Here is a 25,261-nt window from a genome sequence, read left to right as displayed (position 1 = left end):
GACTATTCATGAGGAAAGATGGAACATGCTCATTGAGTAAGCACATGGACCATACATTCCATGATCACTTTGCGGTGGAGATTTACCATGAGAATAAGGCAAACTTCAGCCCTTGATAGTGAGGAGATTATCTCATGAGACAAGGAAAAAAGGAGCTCTGTGCCTGCACTCAGAACTGGTACAAACTAGATGGAATCTTGGGCTCCTTATCTTAGGTAAGGAATGTAGGACTTTGTTCAGAGGCTGGAACCGTTATCAGTTGACTTTGAGTCCAGGCTTCTGCAGAGACAGCTAGTGAATTTGTTATTGGGGTCTGAAAAGACACAATGACTGATGAGAGGAAAACAGTTCTCTGAAACACAAACTTTAAATTTTCTGCTAGTTTCAACCTCATTAACACCTGTAGAGTTAAGACAGTTTAAGACAGGGGCGCCTGGGTGGCTTAGGTGTTAAGCGTCTGCCTTCGGCTCAGGTCATGATCCCAGAGTCCTGGGATTGAGCCCTGCTTCGGGCTCCCTGCTCCGCGGGAAGCCTGCTTCTCCCTCTCACACTCCCCTTGCTTGTGTTCCCTCTCTCTCTGTCTCTCTCTGTCAAATAAATAAATAAAATCTTAAAAAAAAAAAAGTTTAAGACAGAATCAGCAAAGTTAAAGGGTAAAAAATCAACACATAAAATCAGTTGCATTTTTTTTAGCTAATCATAGCCTAAAAAAATTAAGGAAATAATTTCATGCATACAAAAGAAAATACATAGGAATAAATTTAACCTGGAAGGTAAAATACATGTTCAGTGAAAACTGCAAAACTTGCTGGAATAGGGGTGCCTGGGTGGCTCAAGTCGGTTGAGTGTCCGACTCTTGATCTCAGCTCAGGTCTTGATCTCATGGTCGTGAGTTCGAGCCCCATCTTGGGCTCTGGTGGTCGTGGAGCCTACTTAAAAAAAAAAAAAAACTTTACTGGAATAAATTAGAGAACATGTAAATAAATGGGAAAACGTCCTGTGTTCATGTATTGTAATATAATGTTCTTAAGATGTCAGTGCTCCCATAGTAATCTACAGATTCAGTGCAGTACCTTTCAAAATCTGAACAGCCTTTTATGCAGAAGTGAAAAAGCTAATCTACAAATTCATTTAGAGTTGCTAGGGAATAAAGTCAGAGGAGTCAAGTTTTTATTTCAAAGCTTAGTAGAATAGAGCTGGATTATAATTGAGGTTCCAGAAATAAATCCATATATCTGTATCCAGTTCATTATTGATGAGGGTCCCAAGATGATTTACAGGAATGAACAGTCCCTTCAACAAATAGTGCTTAGACAACCTGATGTCAGCATGCAAAGAAATGAAGTTGGACCCCTACATTACACCCTCTACAAAACTCAAACTCAAAATGCATCAACATTCCAAATACAAGAGCTAAATCTCTAGAACTTTTAGTCGAAAACAGAAATAGGGGCGGCGGTTAAGCGTCTGCCTTTGGCTCAGGGTGCGATCCCAGCGTTGTGGGATCGGGCCCCACATCAGGCTCCTCCGCTATGAGCCTGCTTCTTCCTCTCCCACTCCCCCTGCTTGTGTTCCCCCTCTCGCTGGCTGTCTCTATCTCTGTCAAATAAATAAATAAAATCTTTAAAAAAAAACAAACAGGAATAAATCTTCATGACCTTGGATTTGATGATGGTATCTTAATTGTGATTCCTAAAACAGAAGTAAAAAAAGACATAATATATTCAGTTTTATCAGAATTTAATACTTTCATGCATCAAGAGACATTACCAAGAAAGTAAAAAGACAATATGCAGAAGATGAGAAAATATTTACAAACCATATATACTAAATAAGGGTCTTGTATCAAGACTGTGTTATGTATTTTTTAAAAACCTGCTTACATCTCAACAACAAATTGACAACTCAAAAAATGGCCAACATTTGGGGGCACCTGGGTGACTCAGTTGTTAACCGTCAGCCTTTGGCTCAGGTCATGATCCTGGGGTCCTGGGATTCAGCCCCATGTTGAGCTCCCTACTCAGTGGGGTGTCTGTTTCTCCCTCTCTCTCTGCCCCTCCCCCCACTTGTGCCATCTGTCTCTCAAATAAATCTTTAAAAAAATAAAAATGGGCAACATGTTGAGAAGACATTTTTTCAAAGTAAATGGACAAAAAACACATGGAAGATTCTTCATATGAGACATAAATGAAGTGCAAATCAGAGCCATAATGAGATCATTTCACATCTACTAGTTTGTAATTTTAAAAACATGAAAAATAATAAGTGTTGGCCAAAATGTGCATAAATCGAAACCTGTCTACATAACTCCTATTTAAAATGGTTCAGCTGCTGTAGAATAAAGTGCAAATGTCCAAAATAACAAAATTTTTGTATATGCATAAAAGGGAATATTATTTGGTCATGAAAAGTCATGAATTAGTGATACATGCTATAGTGTAGATGAAGTTACAAAACATTACGCTAAGTGAATGAAACTGGATACAAAAGGTCACATGTTGTATGATTCCATACATATTGATAATTCCTTTGAAAAAGAATTTTGATTGGTGGCTGCCAGGACCTGGGAGGAGAGGGAGTGTGGAGAAACTGTTTAATGACTATAGTGTTTTACTTTTGAGTGGGGTAAACATTTTGCAACTAGATTGTGTTAATGTGCTTTAATGCTACTAAGTTGTTTACTTTAAAATTGTTCCTTTAATGTTACATGGATTTCACATTAGGAAATTATGTTTTAAAGTATAATCTGCCAAAAAGAACAGCCTAGTACCACATGGTTTCACTGGTGAGTTCTTTCAGATGTTAAAGAAGAATTAGCACCTCTCTTCAACCTCTCTCAGAAAATAGAATTGAGGGAACACTAACTCATTTTGAGACATTTCCATGATACTAATGTCAGACAGACACAAAGACAAAACCTATAGGTCAGTGTACCTTACGACTGTAAATGCCAAAAACCTTAATAAAGTACAAGTAAACCAAATGTAGCAACACGTTAAAAGGATTATGTCCCATGAACAAAATGGAATTTTTTCCAGAATTTCAAAGATGGTTCAACATATGTAAATTAATTTTATGTACCACATTACTAGTGAAGGAAAATAACCACATTATAATTTGTTTCAGATTAACCATTAGACAAAATCCACACCCTTTCGTGATACACAAAGCTGTACAAACTAGGAATAGAATGGAATTTCCTCAATAAGATTTGAGATGCATTTATGAAAAACAGCTAACATACTTAATGGGAAAAGTCTGTTGTCCCTTGATTACCACAAATAAAACTAGGAAGCCACTTGTAAATAGCTTTGTGCTAGAAGTTCTAGACAGAAGACTCAGGCAAGAGGGGGTGCCTGGGTGGCACAGCGGTTAAGCGTCTGCCTTCGGCTCAGGGCGTGATCCCGGTGTTATGGGATCGAGCCCCACATCAGGCTCCTCTGCTATGAGCCTGCTTCTTCCTCTCCACTCCCCCTGCTTGTGTTCCCTCTCTCGCTGGCTGTCTCTATCTCTCTCGAATAAATAAATAAAATCTTTAAAAAAAAAAGTACAGAAATGCATTTAAAAAAAAAAAAGTCAGGCAAGAAAAACAAAATTGGAATGGGGGAAGTAAAACTCTGTATTCTCAGATGACCTGATCTTACATGTAGAGAGTCCTAAATAATCTTCATGAAAAACAGAGCTTATAAGAAATTCAGTAAAGTTTCAGAGCATATGCAAGATACACAAAAATCGGTTATATTTTTATACACTGGCAATGTACAATGCAAAAAGGAAAATAAGGGAACAGTTCCATTTGCAATATTACCATAAAGAATAAAATAGGTGGGGTACATTTATTCAAGTAGGTGGAGGCTTGTAAATTTAAGTCTATAAAACTTTGTTGAAAGAAAATTAAGTGGGAAGATACCCTGTGTTCATTTACTGGAAAGCGTAATTTAGCATGGTGTACGTAAGCCCTTAAAGTGATACACAGATGTAATGCAATCCTCATCAAAATCTCAACTCTTTTACAGAAATGGAAAAGCTGATCCTAAAATAGATACAGAATAGCAGAGATTGCTGCCTGTGTTCTCTTCTAGAATTTTGATGGATTCCTGTCTCACATCGAGATCTTTCATCCATTTGGAGTTTATTTTTGTGTATGGTGTGAGAGAGTGGTCAAGTTTCATTCTTTTGCATGTAGCTGTCCAATTTTCCCAGCACCATTTATTGAAGAGACTGTCTTTTTTCCACTGGATGTTTTTTCCTGCTTTATCAAAGATTAGCTGCCCAAAGAGCCGAGGGTCCGTTTCTGGGTTCTCTATTCTGTTCCATTGGTCTATGTGTCTGTTTTTGTGCCAGTACCATGCTTTGTGATCACAGCTTTGTAGTACAGCTCGAAATCCGGCATTGTGATGCCCCCAGCTTTGTTTTTCCTTTTCAACAGTTCCTTGGAGATTCGGGGCCTTTTCTGGTTCCATACAAATTTAAGGGCTGTTTGTTCCAGTTCTTTGAAAAATGTCATTGGTATTTTGATTGGGATGGTATTGACTGTATAGATTGCTCTGGGTATTATGGACATTTTAACTATGATAATTCTTCCGATCCATGAGCATGGAATGTTTTTCCATCTTTTTGTGTCTTCTTCAATGTCTTTCAAGAGTGATTTGTAGTTTCTAGAATATAGATCCTTTACGTCTCTGGTTAAGTTAATTCCAAGGTAACGTATGATTTTTGGTGCTATTGTAAATGGGATGGATTCCCTAATTTCTCTTTCTTCGGTCTCGTTATTCGTGTATAGAAATGTAACTGATTTCTGAGCATTGGTTTTGTATCCCGCCACATTACTGAGTTGCTATATAACTTCTAATAGTTTGGGAGTGGCTTCTTTTGGGTTTTCCATATAGAGTATCATGTCATCTGCGAAGAGAGACATTTTGACTTCTTTTTTGCTGATTTGGATACCTTTGATCCCTTTTTGTTTTCTGATTGCTGTTGCAAGGACTTCTAGTACTATGTTGAATAATAGTGGCAAACCCTGAATAGCCTAAAAGGTCTTACAACAAATTTAGATGATTGACACTTCCTTTTTTTCAAACCTTACAACAAAAGTATAGAATCTGAACAGTGTGGTGTTTGTATAAGGATAGACATACAGGCCAAAGGAATAGAATAAAAGTCCAGAAATACTCCCATACATCTATGGCTAATTGATTTTTAGAAGATTGCCAAGAGCATTCAATTATGAAAGAATAATGTCTTCAGCAGATGGTCCTTCAGCAACTGGAGAGCAACTTAGTAAACAATGTTGTTGGACCTTTACCTCATACCCTTTACAAAAATTAACTTGAAATCAGAAGTAAATGTAAGAGCTAATACTATAAAAATATTAATAGAAAATATAGTTAAATTTTCCTGACCTGTAATTTGGTAGTTGATTCTTAGGTATAACCCTGAAAGTAAAGCCATGAAAAGATAAAATAGATTAATTGGACTTTATCAAACTTACAAACCATAGTGCACCATAGAACACTGTCAGGAAAGTGAAAAGACAGCCCTCAAAGTAGGAGAAAATACTTGGAAAATACATATTTGAGAAAATAGTAGCTTGCAGAATATATAAAGAACATTTCCAATTAAAAATCAGAAACAAAACTCAATTTATTAATGCACCGAGAGCTTAAATAAGACATTTCTCAAAGTTGATATACCAGCAGCCATTAGTACATGAAAATCTTTAACATTACTTTTTATTTGAGAAATTCAGTTTAGAATAGATGAGCTAACACTTCACTCTCAATACTGTGGCTATTACATGAAAAATGAGAAATAGTAAATATTGGCAAGGATGTGGAGAAATTGGCATTTTTGTTCTTTGCTATGGGGAGCTGTCAAATGGTGAGGCTGCTGTGGAGAACAGGATGGTGGTTCCTCAATATAGAGATTATTCGGGGTTCCTTACAATAAGTATGTTCTTGCTCCCCTTTATCCATTTTACTCATCTCTCCACCCATCTTCCCTCTGGCAAACAGCAGTTCTCTTTAAGAGTCTCTTTTTTTCTTTGTTCATTTGTTTTGTTTCTTAAATTCCACATATGAGTGAAATCATATTGTATTTGTCTGTCTTAGGTCACTTAGCATTTTACTCCCTAGGTCCATCAGTGTTGTTGCAGATGGCAAGATCTCTTTTTTCTTTTTTATGGCTGAGTAATGTATAAAATTGTATACCTGAAACTAATACTGTGAGTGTTATATTCAATAAAAATAAATAACCTTATACAGTGCTTGGTACTAAGAAGTAAAAAAAGAAAAGAATTAAATATAAAATTTCAATGACCCAGCAATTCCACACCAAGTTATATCCCTAAGTTAAAGGAATATCCATTTTTAAATAAAATTTTTGTGTGCAGTTGTGTATAGCCACACTATTCACCATAGTTGAAAGGTGGAAAGTACTCCAGTATTCATGAGATGATGAAAGTGGTATATCCAACTTACACTGTCAGTGGGAATGCAAGCTGGTACAGTCACTCTGGAAAACAGTATGAAGGTTCCTCAAGAAGTTAAAAATAGAGCTGCCCTATGATCCAGCAATTGCACTACTGGGTATTTACCTCAAAGATACAGATGTAGTGAAAAGAAGGGGCACCTGCACCCCAGTGTTCATAGCAGCAGTGTCCACAATAGCCAAACTGTGGAAGGAGCCAAGGTGTCATTCAACAGAGGAATGGGTAAAGAAGATTTGGTGTGTGTATACTGTGTATACACACACACACACACAGATACATATACACACACGTACATACATATAATGGAATATTACTCAGCCATCAGAAAGGATGAATAATTACCATTAACATCAATGTGTATGGAACTGGAGGGTATTATGCTAAGTGAAATAAGCCAGTCAGAAGGACAATTACATGGTTTCACTCATGTGTAGAATATAAGAAATAGTGCTGAGGATCATAGGGGAAGGGAGGGAAAACTGAATGGGAAGTAATTAGGGAGAGAAACCTTGAGAGACTCTTGACTCTGGGAAGCAAACAGGGTCGCGGAAGGAGAAGTGGGTCAGGGGATGGGGTAACCGGTGATGGGCATTAAGGAGGACACGTGTTGCGATGAGAACCGGGTGTCATATGCAACTGATGAATCATGGAACACTACATCAAAAACTAATGATGTACTATATGTTGTCTAATTAAAGTGGTATATCCAAAAAATGCAATATTATTCAACTTTATAGTTGAATGAATTATGGATACACAGTATAACATGATATTCCTATTAATCATTATGATAAGTGAATGAAAACAGACATATAAGGCCCTAATTCCTTTTACATGAAATATGAAGAGGTAAATCCATAGAAGCAAAGCAGATTAGTGGTTGTCAACAAGTATGGGTATGGGGAATGGAGAATGACTGCTTAATAAGTCTTGGGTTTTCTGCTGCCTTATTAAAACATAGATTTGACCATGGTGATGGTGCACAAGTTGTAAATGTACTAAAAGCTGCTGAATTGTACTATTTAAAATTACTAAAATGGTCACAGCATAGGGAATATAGTCAATAGTATTGTAATAGCATTGTATAGTGACAGATGGTAGCTACACTTATGGTGAGCATAGCATAATGTGTAGAGTTGAATCACTTTGTTCTACACCTGAAACCAATGTAACATTGTGTGTTAACTAAAAAATTTTAAGTAAAAAAACAAATGTTCTCTGTTTTATATGAATGTGAAAGTATACAACAGAGAAAATACTGAGTTTGGGCACTAGTATTAGTACAAGAAAATAGAAAAATAGTACAAATTGTAAAAGTAATGTAAATTACAGTGAGTCTTGCAAACCACCTACCGGTCATTACTCATTACCATGCAAGATAAAAAGCGTTAACATAGCATTGTATTTGGTCCATATTCACTTCAGTTGATATTTGTGCAGTTTTCTCTATCTATTGCTTATATAATTATTAAAAATTCTGTAGTATCTGGATTGCTTAGGTTATTTTCTTCCCACTGTGGTGAGATTTTTAAAGTTATCTAGAAGTTTAGTTATATCTACCGTCTTTTTAGTAGGGGAGGAAATTTATTAGCAAGTTCAAGTTAATTTTAAGTAATAGGACAAATTGTTAAATTTGACGATATAATGGAATTTAATAATTAGGAAAATGAAGCATTGTAGGGTATGCTGCAATAAGTAAATACTGTGATATATAAATGTTACTGGACAGCAGTAGTTTCAAGAGTGAAATATGAAAGATTTAAAAAGTTGGGGGAAAAAAGTGCAAGCTCTGTCCTTTACTTATTGAGACACCTTAGTGTACCTCTTGATCTGGGGATTGTGAATTTGAGCCCCAAGTTGGGCATAGAACTTACATTAAAATAAACAAACAAAAGTAATGTAGTCCTTTAAAAAAAAAAAAAGGAAGAAAAAGAAGTTCAAAAGAAAAGTTTGCTTTACTAAAGAAGGAATTCATTTCTAGTTTGGGAATCTAGAACACCTATGTAATGCCCCCTCCTTAAACTTTAAAATGGGAATTTGATTAATTTCTTGGATAAAGATAAAAGCTTTGAAGGAATAAAGTATCAAAGAATTGACAATAATAAGAATAAAATTGAGGCATTTCCATTTTTTAAAAAAAGATTTTATTTATTTATTTGACAGAGAGACAGCCAGCGAGAGAGGGTACACAAGCAGGGGGAGTGGGAGAGGAAGAAGCAGGCTCCCAGTGGAGGAGCCTGACGCGGGGCTCTATTCCCATAACGCCGGGATCACGCCCTGAGCCGCAGGCAGACGCTTAAGGACTGAGCCACCCAGGTGCCCCAAGGCATTTCCATTTGTTAAATGGCAGTGTAAGGATTTTGTGAATCTACTCTCCAGGGAAACAAACATAGCTGGTGAAGATGAGCAAAATTTACGACAGTTTAACACCTCTTGAAATTGTAATGGCATACAGCAAATGAAAAAAATTTTGAGAATTGTACTAAAACTGAATAAAACCAAGACTTTATGGCACTTGAACCACCACTCAGTCCTCCCATCTCAATTCAGCAAGACAGTGACCACTCCAAGCATTTGCAGTGAGGAATACAGGGATCCCTCTCTTTTAGCTAACAGTTGAGGCCTATAGTCCAGAATGGAGTGATGCTTAAATTCCTTATCCTCACAGCTCAGTTTTGTAGATCCTAACTTGCAGGCAATTGTAGCTGATAGGAGAGGACTTCTGTTCTCCCAACCCAGACACGTAGAGCAGAAGCTCTTCCTCAGACCTGATAACGTTCTTATCCTCGCCCCAAGTTGTTTGGACCACTGATGTACCATACCAGGTGAGGCAAGTTGAGAACAGGTTAATCCCTATAAATTTGGGCTGTTACTTTGAGCAAAGGTAGTCACCGCCACGACCGCCCCACTACACACAGCTCAGTGAATCTGGATGATAAATGTTGCTGAGTAGAACAGGCAGAACATGAGCAACAGAGTTCTGAAGCCCTTCCTGATGAAATTTTATTTAAAAGAGCAGGGGGACGTTCAAGCCTATGGGCAATCTTAAAAAATCATAATTCAGTGGTAAGTGATTAGCTGGTAGATTAATGAGAGCAACTTGCTAAACTAGTCCAGCTAATTTGCCACAGAAAACCAGGTAAAGAGTTACGAACAGCATTCGTGACTACAAAACAAAGACTGGCATGATAAACTGCCCCTGCAAATGGACCAAGTTTAATTGGATTAGAATATACAGTAAGATATGCCTCCAGAGCATTGTTATAGGTGGTAGGAAAATTAACTTAAAATTAGTGTACACTAGCAGCTCAGTATGTTCCAAGAATAGAGAGAAATTGTGCACTGCCATCCTAGGATAATGACATTTCTAGGACTGTGCCCTCTGAGGAGCAATACCATAGGCTCCCATCATATCATGGGAGAAACAGACTTCACTAAAAGTCCAGTCAATCAGTTAACATATTGAAAATTTGAACAGTAACTACCAGCCCTGGATTCATCTCATGGTTAACTAGCCAGTATTTCTACCATATATCATTTATAATGCCTACTTTTGAGCTGAAAAAATCTTGACACTTGCTAAGAAAGAAGAAAATGTCACCATATAGCAAAAGAGGTTGGCAACAGAACCCACATTTAAAGGTCTACATATCAGATTTAGAAAATAAATATTTTAAATCAGCGATTATAGATATATTCAAAGAACTAGAGGAAACCATGCTTTAAAAAGTACAGGTATGAAGATAGTGTCTCATCAAATAGTATCAATTAAATAAGTAGAAATTGTAGAAAGAGCCATAGGAGCAATCTAGAGTTGATAAGTATAGATAGAAAACAAAAATCACTAGAGTGTTTCAACAGTAATATGAATTGTCAGAATAAGCATCAGTGGGCTTGAACACAGATTGACAGACATACAATTTAAAGAATACAGGAAAAAAAAAGGAAGAAAGCAGTTTCACAGAAATATGGGATGCCATTGTGCGTACCGACATGTGTTTAAATGCCAGTGCTAGAAATAGAGGGAGAAAGATGGAAATGACATTTGAAGAAGTAATGTCTGAAAACTTAACAATGTTTTATGAAAAATATTAGCCTAAACATCCAAAGGAAGTAATATTTGGAGACAAATGTAAACAAAAACAACATGCCAAAAATTATAGGATGCAGCTCCAAGGGAGAAGATTATAACAATAAATTCCTACATTGATAAAAAAAAGAAATCTCAAATAACCTAACTCTACACCTTAAAAAATTGTTCTTAAAAAAGAACAAACTAAGACTTGAGTTCAAAGAAGGAAGGACCGGCGCCTGGGTGGCTCAGTCGTTAAGAGTCCTGGGATCGAGCCCTGTGTCAGGCTCCTCCGCTGGGAGCCTGCTTCTCCCTCTCCCACTCCCCCTGCCTGTGTTCCCTCTCTAGCTGGCTGTCTTCTCTCTGTCAAATAAATAAAATCTTAAAAAAAAAAACAAAAAACAAAAAACAAGGACATAATAAAGAGCAGATATAAATAGAGACCACAAAGATAACAAAAATCAATGAAACTAAGAGCTTTTTTAAAAGAAAAAAATGGCGAACTAGATACTCTAACCAAGAAAAAAAGAGAGGTGAAGACTCAATAAATGAAAGAGGAGTCATTACAATTGATACCACAAAAGTACAAGGATCATAAGTGGCTACTATGAACAATTATATGCCAACAAACTGGATAACCTAGGAAAAATGTATAAATTACTTCTGGCTTTGGTCTGAGGGCATCACTAGTACAGAACTGTAAATGAGCATAGACAGAAAATCTCAGAGAACCCTTATCTTTCTGGCCAGTTGACCGGCTGTTGGGTACTTGTAAGCTGAAGTATACAGGAAGTATTTTTATTCATATTTATTCTCCATCCCCATCTCTTTCCCTTCCTTCTGGCCTCCCTCCTCCTGGATTTTCCCTAAGGACAGCTACAGTTCTAGAATTGCATGATGGTGATGGCAGGTGATGGCAACATGCAAAAGGGGACCCTGTAAATTGAAGTGTGCGTAGTATTCCTGTTAATTCTCTTTATTTTTTGCTTTTCTCAAGGGTGACTCCATTTGTGCAGATCTCCATGGCAACAAATGTGGCTTAATACCAGAGAAAGCATGCATCTAGTCTACTTTGGAGTGAGAAAAAGAAGCCCTTTGGAGCTGGAGAATAGGGTAATTTTAGAGATGAGAGAGCTGAAGAAGGGGATCTCCGTATTTTGTATATGAACTGAGGTTTTTTTAAGCTCATTTTCAATGTGAACATGTATGGGATAGTCCAAAATAAAACAGATAGCTTTTGGAATTTATAATATGAAGCCCCACCCATGTTACAGACTGAACTCGGAGAATCATATGTGAGGTAGACCCAAATCATCATGGTAAAGACTGAAAACTAGATATTGGAAGCACTTCTCATAAAAGGGGAGATAGAAGTTGTGGTCTGAACCTAACTGAACTGATTGCCTTTTTAAAAAGGCATTCACACACACATTGTCCAGCAGATTTTTAAAGAGGTCAGATTCTTAAAACATAATACACAAAATCCCCAACAATCCAAAAATACAAAGAACCAGGAAAATATGTGACGGTGAATAGATGCCAGGCACAGGATATTACAGATTTTGGAATTATCATAGAGATTTTAAAGCAACCATTATTACTATATTCCATGATACGTCAGCACTCTCAAGATGAATTAAAAAATAGAAGTTCTTAGCTTAGAAAATAAAACTTTAAAAGAACCAGGTGGACTTTATTAAACTGAAAAATACAACATCTAAAATTTGTTGTAAAAAAAATGAATGAGTTCAGTAGCAGATTTAAGGTGACAGATGATCGGTGAACCTCAAAATTAGGAACTATCAAATTTGAAAAACATTTTGAAAAAAATTCGGGTTTCAAGAATCTATGTGACAATTTCAAAACGTTCAATATTTGTATGATTGGAGTACCAAAAGGAGAGGAGAAAGAGATTGGCATAGAAAAAATATTTGAGGAAAGTTCCTACCAAAAATCACTATATTACATGTAGGATAACTAATTTTGAATGACTGTATTTCTTCAGATATTATAGAGTCCACAAGACAGGACAACATCTTTAAGAATCAATCCAGAATTCCGTAACAAGCAAAAATATCTTTTAAAATGAGTTCAACATAAGTTACTCTCAGATGAAGGAGAAACTGGAGATTTTTTTCATCATGGAAATGCTCTAAAAGAAATGATAATAAATATTCTTTGGATAATGATACCAGAGAGAAACTTGGTACTTCAGGGATAAAATTTGAGCAACAGTAGTGGTAAATATCTGGGCAAATAGGATAACTTTTTCTACTAATTCCTTTTATGTGTACATGACTCTTAGAAACAAAATTATAATGTCTGAGGGGGAATTTCAATATATTTATATGTAAAATGTATGAAAATTACCACATAATATAGGTGGTCTGAGATAACTTCAGCAGAGAGCAGGTTTTTTAGTTGTTTTGTTTTTTAAAGTATCCAAATAATAATGTTTCTTTCTGGGGCAGAGGTTGGAATGTTTGAAACCTTTTAAAACATATAAATTACCCATTTTGGGAGAAGAGTCCAACAAACCTTTTTTGTCAGATGCCATTAAAGCCTTGTTTGTCAGATGACATTAGTATTTTTAAGAATGCAGAAAACCTGGCCCCAGCGTTATCCATCTTTGCTTAAAAATGTTGCAGCTATCCCTCTCCGGGAAATTTTATTTCCTGCTCCCCCACCTGAAACAAAGCTTCAACGAAAGCTGACTCAATGGGGTGCTTAAGTCACTAAGGTTCCTTCATCTAGTCCCTGTAAGGCAGTCAGGTTAGCTTCAACTCATTGGCCAGGATTGTTTTGGATTATAGAATTGACCTAGGGTCCCAACTTACAGGCAAAGGCATAGCCTCTGCGATCACTAATACATCTGGATTAATCCCTTGGGCCTATTGGAAAAGTCTATATGGAGAAACCAAAATATTCAGGTTTCCTAAACTTGGGATTCCTCACCTAATGCAAATTATTACCTGTGCAGAATCCACCTAGACCACTTCTCATTGCCCTCTTGGAATGTGTTGGGAGGCTTGAAGAACCAATGTAGACTCCTCATGAAATCAATGTGAAGATGCTCATGCTTCTTAACCGTGTCATGAGTAATAAAGTCTTTTGTCACTAATTCATGATTCTTAGCTCTTCTGCCAGGATTCATAAAACTGTAACAAGCTTACTTTTAGCTTGCATGTATGACAAAATCACAGTTCACAGTTTATGACACAGATGGTAATGGGACATATGTGGTTCTAAGAGTTGTAGGTTTTATTTAAAGTAGTAATATACTAATGTTTAGTAGACAGGAAAATATCAGGTGTGTGTATTGTAATCCTTAGAGAAACTCTCAAAAATATGAAGACATAACTAAAAAATTCATTGAAGTAGAATACTACAAATTTTCAAATAATCCAAAGGCATAGAAGAAAGAAGAAAAATGGAATTTTAGAAAGAGGAGAGATAATAAAAGAATGGACATATAGCAACCAAATAAATATATTCATTTTACATGGTCTAGAACTTTTGGCTCAAGATTAGTGGAATAAATGCATTATGATATTTGCGAAAAAACCCTGGACATTATATATAAAAGACATATAAAAAGACTGAAAAATAAAGAAATGAATGGAGGGGTGCCTGGCTAGCTCAGTCAGTAGAGGACACAACTCATAATCTCAGGGTCATGAGTTCAAGCCCCATGTTGGGTGTGGAGCCTACTTATAAGAAATATAAATAAATAAGTTCATAAATAATAAGAGGAAGAAGAAGAAATAAGTGGACATCAGCAAGAGACAAATGGGACCCAAGGAAAAACTAGGTGTTGAGTTGCCTGTTCCTTTTTTTTTCCCCCAATATATCTCAGGTTAAGTGCTGGATAATTTGGCAAGTAGATCTACAGGCAGAGACCAAAAATCAGAACAAAGCCCTAGGAAAAGGGTTCTCCCTAGACAGTGGCAACCCATCAAATAAGAACTTTTAGATAATATTGCCCTACTCCATTCAAACTTCAGGATAAAAATCACTCAATCCACACCCCCATCAGCAAAGGCTGAGTGGAGATCATAGACTTCAGCAGTGCCAAGCTATGATGAGCCTCTCATCCCCCCTCAACCAGTGTCAGGATGGTATCAGAGAAAACTCACTGCACAGCAAAGTCTTTACTTCATAGTGGCAACACTAATCCCATCACAGTATAAGTAGAGGCCTTGCGGACATCTTGGATTTATATTCACATCCAGCAAAATGAAGAGCCCTTCCCGCTCCCTGTTGGTTTTCAGATGAAGCTGTGTGGTAAGCTGGTACTTTGACCATCCAGCCCTCATTAAGATCCAACCATGTTGGTATTTGGGAAGGACATATGGTGAGCATTAATAAAATATGCTGTTCTCTCATACCTACATACGACTAGCAGTAATGAGCCTTTCCTCACTCTTAGAGTTTAAAGAATGCCAAGGGGAGAACCCATACTTTCACCCCTACCTGGTACTTAGCTGACAGAATCTTCCTCCCTCACCAGAGTTGTCTCAGAGGAGGTCTGTAAAAAGAGAGGGTTCAGATGACTTGCAGAGTCTAACATACATTAAGTGTCTAGTATAGGATTGAAAAATCACCCATTATTATGACAAACCAGGAAAATTTCAGCTTTGAGAAAAGACAATAAATAGCTGCCATCATAGAGATGACACAGGTGTTGTAATTACATGATCAGAATTTTAAAGCAGTCCTTATGGGAATGATTTAACAAGCAATTACAAACACTTAAAATATGAGAAAGTCTCAGGAAAGAGGATATGAAGAAACAAGTGTTTAATTTCACAACTGAAAAATATAATAGATAACGGAATGGAGATGGCAGAGAAGAGACTTAGTGAACTTAAAAGATAAAACAATTGAAATTATTCAGACTGAGCAACAGAGAGCAAACAGACTAAAAAAAAAAAAAAATGGAGAAAGCCTCAATGGTGTTTGAGACCATTAAAAAAAAAAAAAGTCCACATTGTTGTCATTGGGGTTGTAAAAGGTGGGAAAAAAGTGGTTAACTCCAAAATGTGTTTGACAAAATAATGGCCAAAGATTCCTCCAGTGTTTGAAAATACATAAATCTATGGATTCACAAAGCTTACTGAACCCTAAAACTTAGAATGCCAAAGAAATCTGTCTGAGGCACATTAATAATCAAAGCTTTGAAAACTAAAGATAATCGTGAAAGTGGCCAGAGGGGGTCAAATGCATTACTTGTAGGAAAAAAATGCAAATGACAGATTTGTCGTCAGAAACTGGAGGCCAGAAAGAGGTTGCATTACAGAACAACTAAGACTATATAACAGTTTTAAATTTTATGCATCAAACAACAGAGCTCCAGAATAAAGCAATAACAGATACAGAAATAATAAAATTAACAAATAGAATTGATAAGTACATTTCTCACAATAATGGATAGAATTAGAAAATTAATAGAGACCTGATCAAAACTGTGAATTACCTTGATTTAATTGACATGTGTAGAACTGTCCATTCAGTAATACCAAAGTACTTTGTTTTACAAATGCACTAGACCATGTTGAAAATAAATCATATTTTGGGTCACAAAACCTCAATATGCTGAAAAGACTTTTAATCACAGAGTGTTTTTACCACAACAGTATCAAAGTAGAAATATATAACTGAAAGGTAATGGGAAATTATTTTTTAAAAGATTTCTTTATTTGAGAGTGAATGTGCATGCATGCATGAGCATGGGGAGGGGCAGAGGGAGAGGGAGAGAGAATCCACAAGCAGACTGCCTGCTGAGTGCAGACCCTGACGTGGGGCTCTATCCCAGGACCCTGAGATCATGACCTGAGCTGAAACCAAGAGTTGGCCGCTTAACTGAGCCACACACACGCCCGAGTAACAGGAAAATTTTTAAACACTTGGAAACTAACCAACATACTTTTAAATAAGCAGTTAGTCAAAGATGATGTCTTAACAATAATAAAAACATGAAAATTACATTTAAAATATAAAGTATGTAAGACGCAACCCAGTCAGTGCTGAGAAAAATTTATATCACTGAATACTTAGAAAACACAAAAACTTCAGATCAGTAAACAAAGAAAACACCTTAAGGAACTGGGAAAGATAGCAAATTAAGTCCAAAGCAAGAAGAATGAAGAAAATGAAAAAAAGACCAGAAATCAGTAAAATTAAATGAAACAATGGGAAAAAATGAAAGCTGTTTTATTGAAAAGATTAAAGAAATGTACAAACTTACCAAGATTGGCAAAAAAGTGAAGCCACACATCCTCAATAACACAAGTGAAATGAGATATAGCAATAAATCATAAAGACCTTAAAGGGCTAATAAGGGGAAACTGAGTAATTGTCATCCTTGGATTAGACATGTTAAATAAAATGTCCCTCAATGCAAATTATCATAACTTACAAAAGAAAATGAACACCCAATACCAACTTAGTAAATACATTTATAACTTAAATACTCCTGGTAAAATAATCTCCAGGCTCACTTTGTTTTACTGGAAAATTGAACCAAACATTTAAAGAATTATCACCAATTTGTATGTGATGTCTTCCAGAAAGTAGGAAAAACACTTCCTAACTCATTTTGTAAGGCAGTGTTATTATTATACCAAAGGCAAAGGCAGTAAAAATATAATTAAACTACATATTAGTATTACTTAAATATAGTTGTGAAATTCCTTAAGAAATAGGCAATTTGAAAAAGCTCTTATGTATTAAATTAAATCAGTAAATAACAACCTTCCAAAGGAAAACCAGAAGGTCTAGATGGATTCACTGGGGAATTCTATCAGCCATTTAAGGGAGAAGTTATACCTGTACTCTACAATCTCTTTCAGAAAATAGAAGTTGTATGTACTGTATGGTGACTAACATAACATAATTAAAAAAAAAAAAAGAAAATAGAAGCTGTAAAAATACTTCCTAACTCATACAATGAAATCATCATTAACTATATATCAAAACCAGACAAAGACATAATAAGGAAACTACAAACCTATATCTCTCATGAATACAGATGCAAAAATTCCCAACAGAATGTTAGTATATCAAATCGACAATGTATAAAAATTTTATGCCACAACCATATGAGATTTATCCTATGTGTGTGAGATGGTTTCAACATTCAAAACTCAGTTTCTGTAATCCATCGCAATAGGCTAAAAAAAGAAAAATCATAAATGATCATGTCAATAGATGTAGAAAAATAATTTCACAAAATCTAAAACCCATTCGTGATAAAAAATAATCTCAGTAAATTAAAAATAGAGTGTAACATCCTCAACTTGATCGAGAACTATACAAAAAACCTACAGGCAGTATTGTATTTGATGATATATGCCAATTTTCTGCTAAGATCAGAAACAAGGATATTTCATCTCATCGCTTTTTAAAAATATGCTGGGAGTCCTAACTCAAACAATAGTACAAGAAAAGGAAATAATAGTTATACAGATTGATTAGGAGGAATTTAACTGTCTTTGTCAGAGATGACATAATTATGTAGAAATTCCAAACTATCAACAAAAAATTCCTAGAACTAATAAGTGATTATAGCAAGGTTGTGTGATACAAAGTTAATATTTAAAAGTCAAATGGTTTCCTATGTATCAGCAATCAACAAGTGGAATTTGAAGTTACAAGCAATACAGTTTATATTAATACACACACATGCTGAAATGAAATAATTAGGTCTAAACCTAAGAAAATGTGTTACAAACCACTGATGAATGAAGTAAAAGAATTAAATAAGTAGATATTTGATGTTCATGGATAGGAAGACTTAATATTGCCTAGTTGTCAGTTCTTCCCAACTTGGTCTATGGATTAATGCAATCCAAGTAAAAATCTCAGCAGTTATTTTGTGGATTTTGACAAACTAATTCTAAATTTATATGGAAAAGCAAAAGACAAAATTACCAACACAAACATTGAAGGAAAAGAGCCAAGTCAGAACTGAAGATACACCTGCTACAAAGCTGTAGCAATTAAGAAAGTGTGGTTTTGGCAAAAGAACAGTCAAATCAGTAGAATAGCATAGAGAGTCCAGTAATGTATCTGCGTAAATATAGTCAGTTGATCTTTGACAAAGGAGCAAAGGCAATACAATGGAGCAAAGATAGTATCTTCAGCAAGTTTTGTTGGAACAGTTGGGACTTAAACATGATAAAATGAATCTAGACACAGACCTTACACCCTATACAAAAACTAAAAATCGATCGTAGACCTAAATGTAAAATTTACTCCTAGAAGGTAAAATAGGAGAAAACCTAGATGATCTTGGATATGGCAGTGACTTTTTTGGTACAACACCAAAGGTACAATCCATGAAAGAAATCATTGAAAAGCTAGATTTCATTAGAATTAAAAACATGTGTTCTGCAAAAGACAATGCCAAGAGAATAGGAAACAAGCCAGAAACTGGTAGAAAATTTTTGCAAGACACCGATAAAAGACACTGAAAACATTTGCAAGCACTGACGTCTGATAAAAGACTTATTAGCCAAAATATACAAAGATCTCTGAAAAATCAACAATAAGAATGCCATCTGATTTTAAAATAAGCCAAGGAATTTAACTTACATCTCACCAAAGAAGATGGGAAACATGCACATGAAAGACACTCCACATTATATGTTATCAGGGAAATGCAAATTAAAACAAGGAGATACCACTACACACCTATTAGATTAATCAAAATCCAGAACACAACTCCAAATTCTGCTGAGGGTCTGGAGTAATAGGAGCTCTTCTTACACATTGCTGGTGGGAATACATAGTGGTACAACCAGCCACTTTAGAAGATACTTCAGCAGCTTCTTACGAAAGTAAACATACTCTTGCCATATGACCCACCAGTTGTGCTTGTTATTTACCCATTGGAGTTGAAATTTTGTGTCTACACAAACACCTGCACATGTATATTTGTAGCGCCTGTATTCATGATTGCCCAAACTTGGAAGCAACTAAGATGTCCCTCAGTAGGAAAGACAATATAACTAGAATGGCTTAAACAATTTATTAAAAGATTTCTATAGTGATTTTAAGACATCAAGTTGCCACCATTTTTGGGTCTGCATGGTTTTGATGAAGGGAAGGAGACAATGAAATAATAGAGAACCCAGAACTGACATATATATATATATATATATATATATATATATATATATATATATACACACACACACACACACACACACACACCTATTTTGGGCTTTTGAAAAATTTCTAAAACCAGTTCAATAGAAGAAAGATGGTATTTTCAATACTAGGTTCTGGGTCAATTAAATATTTATAAATTTTAAAAATAAACCTTGACCTAAACCTCATGTATCATCTACCCAGATTAACTCAAAATGGATCATAAACTTAAATGTAAATGCAAAACTATAAAACATTTAGACCTAACGATAGGAGAATATATAGGATCTGGAGTTTGGCAAGGTGTTCTTTTTTTTTTTTTTTTTTTAAAGATTTTATTTATTTATTTGACAGAGACAGCCAGCGAGAGAGGGAACACAAGCAGGGGGAGTGGGAGAGGAAGAAGCAGGCTCATAGCGGAGGAGCCTGATGTGGGGCTCGATCCCATAACGCCGGGATCACGCCCTGAGCCGAAGGCAGATGCTTAACCGCTGTGCCACCCAGGTGCCCCGGCAAGGTGTTCTTAATCATGAAAACAAAAGCACAACCCATTAAAGAAAATTAATTGATAAGTTGGACTACACCAAACTTTTATACTTCTGCTCTGCATAGTTTCCTATGAAGAAAATGGGAAGACAATCTGCATTTTCAGAGAAGATATTCACAAAACACTAATATGTCATTGGATTTGTGTCTGAAATACATAAATAACCTTTAAACTCAACAATAAAAATGCAAACCATATAGTTAGAAATTGGGCAAGACATGTAAAAGCATTTTACTGATGAGGCTAGAGAAATGTCACTAAGGACATGGAAAGATACTGAAAATCATTTGCAGTTGGAAATCCAAACTAATACCATGATGACATAACAGTACTTACTTGTTACAAGAGTTAAAGTATATAACATTGACCATACAAAATTCTGAGGCAGATGTGGAGAAACTGGACCTCTTATACATTCTTGATGGGTACATCAAATTGTATATCCACTCTTTAAAAACCACTTTAGAAGTTTCTTTTAAAACTGAACACATGGTAAGAATCAATAATTGCAGTCATGGGTTTTTATCTTAAATATTTAGGGATGCCTGGGTGACTCAGTCGTTAAGCGTCTGCCTTCAGCTCAGGGTATGATCCTGGCATTCTGGGATCGAGCCCCACATCAGGCTCCTCCGCTGGGAGCCTGCTTCTTCCTCTCCCGCTCCCCCTGCTTGTGTTTCCTCTCTCACTGGCTGTCTCTCTCTGTCAAATAAATAAATCTTTAAAAATTAAATAAATAAATAAATATTTACAACAGTTTTATTTGTAATAGTCACAAACAGAAATCAATCTACATTTCTGTCAACAGATGAATTGTTAAAATTTTGTGGTACATCCATACCATGGAATACTACTCAGCAACAAAAAAGAATGAACTGTTGACATATGTAAAAACTTGGGTGTTTCTCAAGGGTAGTATAATGAATGAAAAACTGGCTTCAGATGGTCACAGATGCATGATTACTTAACATAATAAAATTATTCAGATGGAAACAGATTATTGTCATCTGTTAGTATGACAGATGGTATTGGTGGGTGTCATTTTAAAGGAGTAGCACAAGGGAAATCGTAACGATGAAATAGTTCTGAATTTAGATTGCTGTAGTGGCTACACCAATCTACCTATGAGATAAAATAGCATGGAATTATACACACACTTTGTATCAACATTGCTTTTCTGGATTTGATATTGTACTACAGTTATGCTAAAGTGTTAGTTGTGGGGAAAACTAGATGAGAGGTGTGAGTAACTTTCAGTACTGTCTTTGTAATATTCTGTATCTCCATAATTTTTTAAATATAATTTGTTAAAAATATAAATCACCCAGAAAAAAAATACCCACTTTATTTTTTTAGATTTTATTTATTTGTCAGAGCGAGAGAGAGCACAAGCAGGGGGAGTGGCAGGCAGAGGGAGAAGCAGGCTCCCCACTGAGTAAGGAGCCTGATGCAGGACTTGATCCCAGGAGTCTGGGATCAGGACCTGAGCCGAAGGCAGGCACTTAACTGAGTGAGCCACCCAGGTGTCCCAAGAATACCCACTTTAAATAGAATAACAGTTATGTTACAAGTAACAGGAAGAAAGATGATAAATCTTGTGAACACGAATCAAAAGGGTGGATTCAGAACAGAGAAAATTACCTAAGTTATTCCTAAATTTGGTTACAACTAACTGCAGGTTTTCAACATATGAGAAACAAAAAATGAAAAAAATAGATAAAAAATTATTCTTGGAGACTTTATACTCTCGTTATTCATTTATTTACTGTTATTATTCATTCACTCTCATTTTTATTTATTAAAACGTAGACAGAAAATACCATGGATGTAGGAGTCTGAACACTATCAACTTGACTTAAATGACATTTATAAAGGAACACTCCATTCCACAACAGTAGATTGCAAATTCACTTGAAATATTCAGCAATATTCACCATATTCCTGACCAAAAGAAAATCTGATGAAAGGTAATATAATCACAAAAAGCATTATTTGTGGCAGTAATGGAATTAAAGTAGAAATCAGTAATGGAAACATCTAGTAATTACCACAATATTTGGAAAGTAAGCAACAACCTCTCCCAAAGCTGATTGGTCTAAGAAATTCTGGTGCAAATTAGAAAATATTTTGTACTGAATAAAAAGGAAATATAACATCAAAACTGGGATGTTTCTAACACAGAACTAGGACATTTTTGTAACATTGAATGCTTATATTGGAATTAAAGGTTTTTAATCAATTGAAACTTCCCCTTGAAAAAGCTAGAAAAAACAAATTGAAGGCAAGCAATGGTAATGAATAATAAATACGGGAGCAAAAGTCAATAAATTGGAAAGTGGGAAACAATAAAGGGAAATTAGCAAACGCAGAAGTTTTTTAAGTCAATACTTTTGATAAGCTACCAGCCAAAATCTGCAAGAAAAAAGAGACAAGAAAAAACTGTTCTAATTAGGAGTAAAAGGAAATATTACTAAGACTCTATAAAGACATCAAAAAATATTAAAATACTATTACAACTCTCCCAAGAACAGAAAATCTAAATAAATCCACATTAATGAAAGAACTTCAATTTATCGTTAAATAACGTTTCAACTTCAAAATTCTGGCGGAAGATGTCAACGACCTAAAGTAGTTGAGAGATACTGTGTTCATGAATTGGAAGACTCAGTGTAGTAAGGAAGCCAGTTTTCCCCAAGTTGATCAGTAGAATTAATGGTATTCTAAACACAATCCCATAAGTTAGTACAGTGCCTGCCTACTAAATTGTATTCAATAAATATTTTGTATGATTGAGTAATGAATGACAAAATGAAAATACTTTAGAAATACATTTAACATGTAGAACCCATTTTTAAGGTTGAGGCTCCCCAGTACATCAGTTTTCCATTTGTTGAATTAATATAACAATGGTGAGATCTTAGTTTTTAAAGAATTCAATGCAAGGTATCATATGGATATAAAATATATTTAATTGTATTCAGTATGATTACCCAACACCATACAGATTTCATACATACATTTAAAATTTTTATACATTCTAGTATACATTTTCTTATTTGGTTCACCAGAATTGTTTTCTATTTCTCCATGTTCCTATTGTGGATGTATTTTTTAAATGGAGGATGGATGAAAAGTAATATGTAATTGACTACCATGAGGGTTAATTTTATGTGTTTTGGGAGTTTTGCTAAACTACTCCATAATACTGCTGCCTTGGCATCCATTTTATATGGCCAAGAGTCCTGCAGGAACCTTGAACTGACCCTAGCTCTCTCAAGAATGCATGCCCTAGATAACAGCCCACAGAGTTAAAAGTAAATGTAAGTTCCTGATATGACTACTGCAACTGCCCTTGTAATAAGCATTCTCCCCATCTGCCAGACCCTTCCCCCTGTGAACCTCTTATATAAGACCCCTAAGAAACTTACCAAAACCCTGCTCTTTTTGGTTTGCATTGCCCATTCTGGCCATAGACTGAGAACCCCAAAGCCCTCTACCTGCAGACCCTAATAAAGGCATGTGCCCCAGGTCCTTCCCTGCTCTCTCTGCCTGCACCCTGCCTTGAACTCCCCCATGTGGCCCCTTGAGGATGCTATGTACCTCCTCCAGGATCTGTGAATAACGAAGTTCTCTATTTCACTTTCCCTTGCGGTCTTCTGTTGAGCTGTGAATCACCATTTGACAACCTGCAGTTCTTAACAAATGTTAATTATAACAAAGTTAACAGCAGGCTTCAACTTGACTGGGCTAAATGATGTCCAGATAGCTGTTAAAACATTTCTTTTCTGGGTGTGTCTGTGAGGGTGTATCCAGAAGAGATTAATATTTGAATCAGACTAAATAAAGAATATCTTACATGCATGTGGGTGGGCACCATCCAATCTGTTGAGGGCCTGAATAGAACAAAAAGGCAAAGGAATTCTCTCTCCAGCTCTCAGACATTGGAATTCCTGTTTCCCAGGCTTCAGACTCCAGGACTTCTACCAGCACATCTCCCCCCTCCCCTAGACTTTCAATCTTGACTAAGAGTTAAACCATTGTTTCCCCTGGTTACCAGAACTTCAGACTCAGACTGAATTACAGCACCAGATTTTCCATTTGTCCAGTTTACAGACAGCAGATCATAGGACTTCTCAGCCTTCATAACTACGTGAACCAAATCCTGTAATAAAACTCCTCTTATACATTTGTGTATATATATATATATATATATATATATATATATGTGTGTGTGTGTGTGTGTGTGTGTATGTGTATATTTATATATTTATGTATGTATGTGTGTGTGTGTGTGTGTGTATTCAGAAACAGAACACTGTTTCTCTGGAGCTTTGGAGAACCCTAACACAACAACTTTATGTGTGTATAACATGAAATAGTAAGAAATAACACTTTGAAATTTAAATCTCAGGGCTTAGAATGCCCAAATTAATTTTGGAAGACTGATTTTTAACCATTGGATTAAAATTCTCATTTCTATTTCTTAATATTGTCAAATGTTAACATTAAAAGGTTAGAGCAATTATAATTAGAAAAATTTACCAGTAGATGGGGCGCCTGGATGGCTCAGTCTTTTAAGAGTCTAACTCTTGATTTTGGCTCAGGTTTTGATCTCAGTGTTGTAAGATTGAGCCCCACGTTGGGCTCTGTGCTGGGCGTGGAGCCTGCTTAAGATTCTCTCTCTTTCCCTTTGCCCCCCCCCTCAAGTGAAAAAGAAAACCTCACTCTGGCAAATTTATTTGAGAACCATTATAACTACTTACCAGTGTTCTTAAGTTGTGCTAGATTAATGATACTTTATCCCAAAAATAAAATATTTTTCTAATATATTCACAGGTGTCTGTCAAGATTTTTTTGTAGACTAATAGAAATAAAGTTTGTTTTGTTGTGTTTTTTACTGTAACAATATTAAATATGCCAATTATTGAAGAATAAATTGCAATTGTAGGCATTAATAAAAACATTGGAAAGCAAGTAAATTATTTTATATACATACAGAATT

The 25,261-nt window shown here is 35.7% G+C and overlaps 1 long non-coding RNA gene across 10 annotated transcripts in view; it reads left to right on the top strand.

The window, feature by feature from the left end:
• Positions 1 to 25,088, top strand: part of LOC123788117 (uncharacterized) — a 93,843-nt gene extending 68,755 nt beyond the window's left edge. For all 10 annotated transcript variants that reach the window (XR_015723328.1, XR_015723330.1, XR_015723333.1 and 7 more), the window contains one exon: positions 11,560 to 25,088. This is a non-coding gene — a long non-coding RNA (uncharacterized LOC123788117). The remainder of the gene's footprint in view (positions 1 to 11,559) is intronic.
• The last annotated feature ends 173 nt before the right edge of the window (positions 25,089 to 25,261 follow it).

Source organism: Ursus americanus, chromosome X (assembly GCF_024610735.1).
Source record: "Ursus americanus isolate L20-20 chromosome X, mUrsAme1.1.p, whole genome shotgun sequence".
Lineage (NCBI taxonomy): Eukaryota > Metazoa > Chordata > Mammalia > Carnivora > Ursidae > Ursus > Ursus americanus.
The sequence above is the reverse complement of the archived record's forward strand: the minus strand, read 5'-3'. Positions and strand labels throughout refer to the sequence as shown.